Genomic DNA, 6,680 nt, shown 5'->3' with positions numbered 1-6,680 from the left:
GGGCCTGGCTGCCCTGCCTGTTTAGCTGGGTTTGCACATCTTGAGCAATCGGGCTGCACAATCTCCCCAGGAGCCCTGCTCGGGTGGGAGGAGGTGGGGAGGGCAGGGGAGGAAGGCCAAGGGCTTCAGGTGTGGTGTGAAACTTGGGCGGGAGGGACAGTTCGTCTGACGAAGAGGAGCAACCCAGACGGCAAACAAACAGGGCAGGGTGGACCGAGCCCAAGTGAGGCGGACAGCTTGGCGGTCACGGGGCGCCAACAGGGGCCAACGGAGCAGCCTTGCCCCTGCACCTCCAGAGACCGGAACTTTCCACTAGGGCAGGGCGTGTGGAGACGGCGTGATGTGGCCGCCCCAAGACAAAGCCAGAGAGTCCAGGTCCATGAGGAACGTGACATGATGTCGTAAGCTCAAGAAGAAGCCTCCCGCTCAGACTCTAACCAGCATGGCGGGGGGCGGGGGTGAGAGTCATTGTAGGACAGGGGTGGGCAACCTTTTTGTGAGTGTGTGCTAAAAAGAGCAAAATCTCTGGCTCAAAATTCTTCTGCGTGCCAACCCTAATTTTTTGAGAACATGTTACGCCTACCTGATATCTCTTAAGGTGTACGTATGTGAAGAACCTTGAAGAAATAATAAATTTCATTCAGGCGACAAAAACACAGTATATGATGGTGAAAAATACATTTATTTTTTAATGTATACATGTACACTGATAGTCCGACAGAAAACTTTATGACTCCGTTTGATATTATCAGTGGGACTTTTGCTGCCACATCACTGATGACAGAGATTTTACATCAGGTTTATATTTCGTGACCTTCAGAGATATGCACGAGCTACTACTTTCATCCGTCAGGCTACTCCTATTACAAGACTTAACGAAATTCATCACTGAGAACAAAGATTCACAATTGTAAAATGGAAGATTATAAGAGGGTTTCGAGTGCCAGCAAAAGTTACTGGTGTGCCATGTTTGGCACTCTTGCCAGGGGTTGCCCACCTCTGTTGTAGGACAAAGAGGGGTCCTCAAACTGCAGCATCCACAGGGGCACCCAGGACCACCAGATGCACCCACTCTTCCCACAGGCTCTGTAGACCCCCATCTGCACCCCACACATGGGGCTGTACCCACACATGGGGCTGCACTGGCCGGTTTGGGCATCTCTGCCTCCACCAAACCTTGTTCACTGTGGCACCTCACTGTTCACTAGAAGACTCAGTTGTTTGGTGTCTAATGAACACTTGAATGAAAAGGAGGGGATGTACCCACTGTTTTTAAGCAAAGAATCACCAGCCCTTAGTTGGGGGAAGACCTTGGGGGGAGGGGAGGCCTTACTCCAAACCTGTTAAATCAGGCCTTTTGGGCCTGGCTGGCATGGCTCAGTGGTTGAGTGTTGACCTATGAACCAGGAGGTCACGGTTCGATTCCTGGTCAGGGCACATGCCCAGGTTGTGGGCTCGATCCCCAGTGTGGGGCTTGCAGGAGGCAGCCAATCTATGATTCTCTCTCATCACTGATGTTTCCCTCTCCCTCTCCCTTTCTCCCTCTGAAAATACGTTTTACAGAGAGACAAAGGAACGACATATAAAACTGTTGTTGTTTTTTTTTCAAATCAGGCCTTTTGGGGGTGGGGCTCCAGCAATGAATGGTCATTACCCACAATCCTGATTAGGCACCGCTGCCCTACAATCTAAGGGTCTCATGCTCTAGTGGGTGTAAGAATCTCCAGAGGTGCTGCCCTGGCCGGGTAGTTCAGTTGGTTGGAGCGTTGTCCCAATTCACCAAGCTTGTGGGTTTGATCCCTGGTCAGGGCACTTACAAGAATCAACCAATGAATATATGAATGAGTGGAGCAACAAATTGATGTTTCTCTCTCACTTGCTCTCTCTCTCACACTCTCTTAAATAAATAAAATAAAAAAGAATCAGCAGAGATCCTAGGTAAAAATGCAGACTTGAGCCACCAATCATTTGGGAAAAGAAATCTAAAAAGTAGTATCATCCAGTAGCATCAAAAAGCCTGATCCGTCCACGATGAGTGGACGATCTCCATGTTGATTTTCAACCAAGGTAACTCAGTAGGGAAAAACTAATCTCTTCAACAAATAGCACTGGAAATCTGAATATTGGAAAGAAAAAAAAATAGCATTAACTCTTACTTCATACAATACACACAAGTAACTCAAGATGTATCAAGACCACGGCCCAAACCGGTTTGGTTCAGTGACTAGAGCGTTGGCCTGTGGACTGAAGAGTCCCGGGTTCGATTCCGGCCAAGGGCACATGCCTGGGTTGTGGGCTCGATCCCCAGTGTAGGGTGTGCAGGAGGCAGCCAATCAATGATTTTCTCTCATCATTGATGTTTCTATCTCTCTCCCTCTCCCTTCCTCTCTAAAATCAATAAATATATGTCTAAAAAAAAAAAGATGTATCAAGACCCAAACATAAAAGTTAACACTATAAAACTTCTAGGAGAAAATCTTTGTAACATTGATAGGCAAAGTTATCTTTGGACACACTGAAAATCACTGTATGGGGGGAATTGAAAATTTAAACTTTAACAAAGGTAAAGACTTCTGCTCTTTGAAATTCATTATTAAGGAAAAGAAAAGGAAAGCCACAGACTGGAGAAACATCTGTAATACTTATATTCAACAGAAGACTTGTATCCAGACTATATAAAAAATGCTTTTTGTTGTTGTTAATACTCATCCGAGGATATTTTTCCATTGATTTTTAGGGAGAGTGGAAGGGAGGGGGAGAGACAGAGAGAGGGAAACATCGATGTGAGAGAGACACACTCACTGGTTGCCTCCCACATGCACCCTGACCAGGGCCAGGGATCCAGCCTGCAACCGAGGTACATGCCCTTGACCAGAATCGAATCCTTGACCCTTCAGTCCGTGGGCCGACGCTCTATCCACTGAGCCAAACCAGCTAGGACTATAAAGAATGCTTAAGGTTAACAAGAAGTTAACACCCGCTGCACACACACACTAGGCAAAATTTTTGAACAAGCATCTCCTATAAGAAGATATACAAATGGCCGATACGCACACCAAAAAATGTTCAACGTTATAGTCATTAGGGAAATGCAAACTGAAACCACAGAGAGGTACCTCTATACACTCATTTAAATAACTAAAATGTAAAAGACTGACCATGCAGCCCTAGCTGGGGTGGTTTGGTTGGTTGGGCATCATTGACCCTTGCACTGAAAGGTTTCTAGTTCCATTCCTGGTCAGAGCACATGCCTGGGTTGAGGGCTCGATCCCTAAAGCTTCACATCAATGTTTCTCTCTCCCTCCCCGTCTCCTTTCCTCTCTCAATAAAAATCTAGTTTAAAAACTTTAAAAATAAAATTTAAAAAAGGCTAACAGTGTACATACAGTAAAACTTGAATGATACAGAGATTAACATGGCCCTGTGCAATGCTGACATGTGAATTCACGAAGTGTTCAGTATTTTCCAATGACAAGACTTTGGCTGCTAGGAACTGTTCGGTAACATTGGAAGAATTATGTTTGGTTTTTAACGCTTAAAAGTGAAGAAAACAGTCCTGACCGGTTTGGCTCAGTGGATGGAGCATCGGCCTGCGGACTGAAGGGTCCCAGGTTCGATTCCGGTCAAGGGCATGTACCTTGGTTGCAGGCACATCTCCAGTGGGCGGTGTGCAGGAGGCAGCTGATCGATGTTTCTAACTCTCTATCCCTCTCCCTTCCTCTCTGTAAAAAGTCAATAAAATATATATTTTTTTAAAAAAGTGAAGAAAATAAACATGGAGGATGTCAGTAAGTCGACAACCTTCCGCCTGACTGATCTACACTTTACACTAAATACAATTCGGTTCCTATTTAGATAGTTCGAGAAATAAAGTGACTCGCTGTACTTGCTGATCCTCCGCTGATATTAGGGTGTCATCTTTGTGTATCACTTGTCATGAACTGGGGTCACTGGAACCTGTGGACTCCCGGAATGCCTCCCAGCGTCCTTGCTCTCGCCACACGAGACGCTCCATCCTTCGCTTGTATCACCGTTAGGGAGCGATCAGAGCTCCCCACTAACAAGAAGAGCAGGTAAGCCTGCGAGGGGTCCCGGGATAGAACGTTTGCATCTGCAGGGCCACAGCCATGTTCGGAAAGCTCAGCGGCCTCCAAGATCTGGTCCCAGGAGGCGAGGAATGAGGAAGCCACGGGCCTTGGGCCCAAAACATGTTGTAAGTGGGACCTCTGGGTCCTGCACACCTGGTGAGGAAGAGTCAGAAGGAGGAGGCTGCCCTTCCCTCTTTCCAGAAGATCACAGGCTAACTGGACATGGCGAACCTACCCTCTATAGTGCATTTCCCAAGGACTGTAATGTTGAGGGTAGGGATGCAGAGAGAGAGAGAGAGACAGAGAAGCTCGCAGTCTGGTGAGAGAGGAAGGTGGACAGTACACAAGTAAACAGATAAAACTATACACCAGCAGGCTGTGGACCAGGCTAGGCCGCAGTGGTCAGCAAACCGCGGCTCTCGAGCCACATGCGGCTCTTTGGCCCCTTGAGTGTGTCTCTTCCACAAAATACCGACATCTGCGCACGGGCCATGAAGTTTCAATCGCATTGTACATGTGCGCCCGCACGTGGTATTTTGTGGAAGAGCCACACTCAAGGGGCCAAAGAGCCGCATGTGGCTCACAAGCCGCAGTTTGCCGACCACGGGGCTAGGGAGAGAAGGAACAAGGTGCTGTAAGAGAGACAGAGGAAGACGGAGAAGTTGGGGTGCTCACGGACAGGCTGCTCTGATAATTAAGGTGCAAACTGAAGATGAGCTCAAAGGGTAAGCGGAAGGGAGCCCGTGGGAAGAGGGGAGGTGGAGGGGAGGGAGTCGGGTGTTCTGGGTGCGACCAGAAGGCATTGGGTGGCTGTTAGCAAAGCAGCAGCAGGTCCCACGTTTACTGAGGGGGAAACTGAGGCCCGGGGTCACATCGCCGGTGGATGGTGCATGTGGAACCCCAACTGGCCTCACAGGCCCATACTGAGTGGACTTGCCAGTTGGACCCCGTCCTTCTCGCTCACCCCTGCTCCTTCACCACTAACACCTCGTTGCCTCCAAAGGCCCTTCACCTGCGCACGGAGGGATGGTGCCCGTCTCGATTTAAACTCACGCCACACCCAGGACTCCGCCACGTGCAACCAGGTGACCCGCGAACGTTTTCACGCCCCATGGCCTCTGCAAATGAGCTGCTCCCCCACCGCTTTTTCCATTCCCCGCCGCCGCCGCCAGAGTTTGGGCACCCACGCCCAAGCCAACGACCGCAGGTAAACGTGTTTCTCCCCGGGACACCGAGTTAAACACACAACCGCAGAGCTGTGTCCTGGGCCCGGAATGGCAGGGGCCAAGGTGCCAGGGATGACAAACCCCCTTGAGAATCCAGCTCGACGCTCCCCGGAGAGACACCCCTCCTCAAAATAGACAGAGAGGGTGAGGAACACCCATGCCAAACAGCTCATCCACAAGCCCCCCACTGTGCCCCTGGCTCTCCCCCACCTCGGCCCTTTCTATTTTTATCAGGGGAGCGAGAGGGGGTTGCCAGGTGGGGCCACGCTGCTGTTTATGTCTGAAATTTGAAAAGATGCACAGTGTACTGGCGAGAAGGCGTTTGCCTGCCGTTAGAGGAATTTCGGAGGAGAATTTCAAACCCAGCAGGGTGAATAGGTGCCTTGTGCTCTGGCTTTTGACTCTGGAAAAGCCATGGTTTCCAAGCGAGGCCTGCGGAGGGGCCGGGGATGGGGAGAAAACGCACGGGTGTGAGACTGGGACAGGCAGTGGGACCCAGCGCCCCTGGGCACAGGGGAGAACCAGCTCCCAGATTTGGGGGTGCGAGGGGAGAAAGCCCTTTTGCCCTCTGGTGTAAGTTGTATTTATTCATCTCCCCCCAATTAATTCCTAGGCTTCCCTTATCCCCTTAGTCTTGCCTGCTTGGTCCCACTCAATTCTAGCCCTTCTCTACTATGCATCTGTCATCTATCGCCTCTTGATCAGTGAGTTTTACTGAGTATTCATTTTCTCAGATAGTCCCTGGCCGGGCAACTCAGTTGGTTACAGCATCGTCTCAATACACCAAGGTTGGAGGTTCAATCCCCGGTTAGGGCACATACAAAAATGAAGCAATGCATGCACAAATAAGAGAAACAACAAATCAATGTTTCTCTCTCTCTCTCTCTCAAAATCAATCAATAAATTTCTTTAAATTTTGCTTGTTAAGGCTTTAAGTCACTCTAATGTGTCAATGTTCTGTTTGCTCATTCAATTGGAAGTATTCCTTGGATAGCTACTGTCTTTGATACACAACTTAGAAACTGGCTGAGCATTTTACTCTAGACCAGTGGTTCTCAAGCTTCCTAATGCTGCGACCCTTTAATACAGTTCCTCATGTTGTGGTGACCCCCAACCATAAAATCATTTTCGTTGCTACTTCATAACTGTCATTTTGCTACTTTTATGAATCATCATGTAAATATCTGATATGCAGGATGTAGTTTCATTGTTACAAATTGAACATAATGAAAGCATAGCGATTAATCACAAAAACAACATGTCATTATATATGTGTTTTCCGATGGTCTTAGGCGACCCCTGTGAAAGGGTCGTTTGACCTCCAAAGGGGTCGTGACCCACAGGTTGAGAACCGCTGCTCTAGACA

General features: G+C 48.7%; 1 pseudogene; it reads left to right on the top strand.

The window, feature by feature from the left end:
* Positions 1-3,376: 3,376 nt before the first annotated feature.
* Positions 3,377-3,466, top strand: LOC138998722 (U6 spliceosomal RNA; annotated as a pseudogene).
* The last annotated feature ends 3,214 nt before the right edge of the window (positions 3,467-6,680 follow it).

The sequence above is a fragment of the Myotis yumanensis genome, unplaced genomic scaffold (genome assembly GCF_028538775.1).
Source record: "Myotis yumanensis isolate MYYU_CA2020_CCGP unplaced genomic scaffold, mMyoYum1.0.hap1 SCAF_20, whole genome shotgun sequence".
Taxonomy (NCBI): Eukaryota; Metazoa; Chordata; class Mammalia; order Chiroptera; family Vespertilionidae; genus Myotis; species Myotis yumanensis.
Note: the sequence above shows the minus strand (reverse complement) of the source record. Positions and strands in the feature narration are given on the sequence as shown.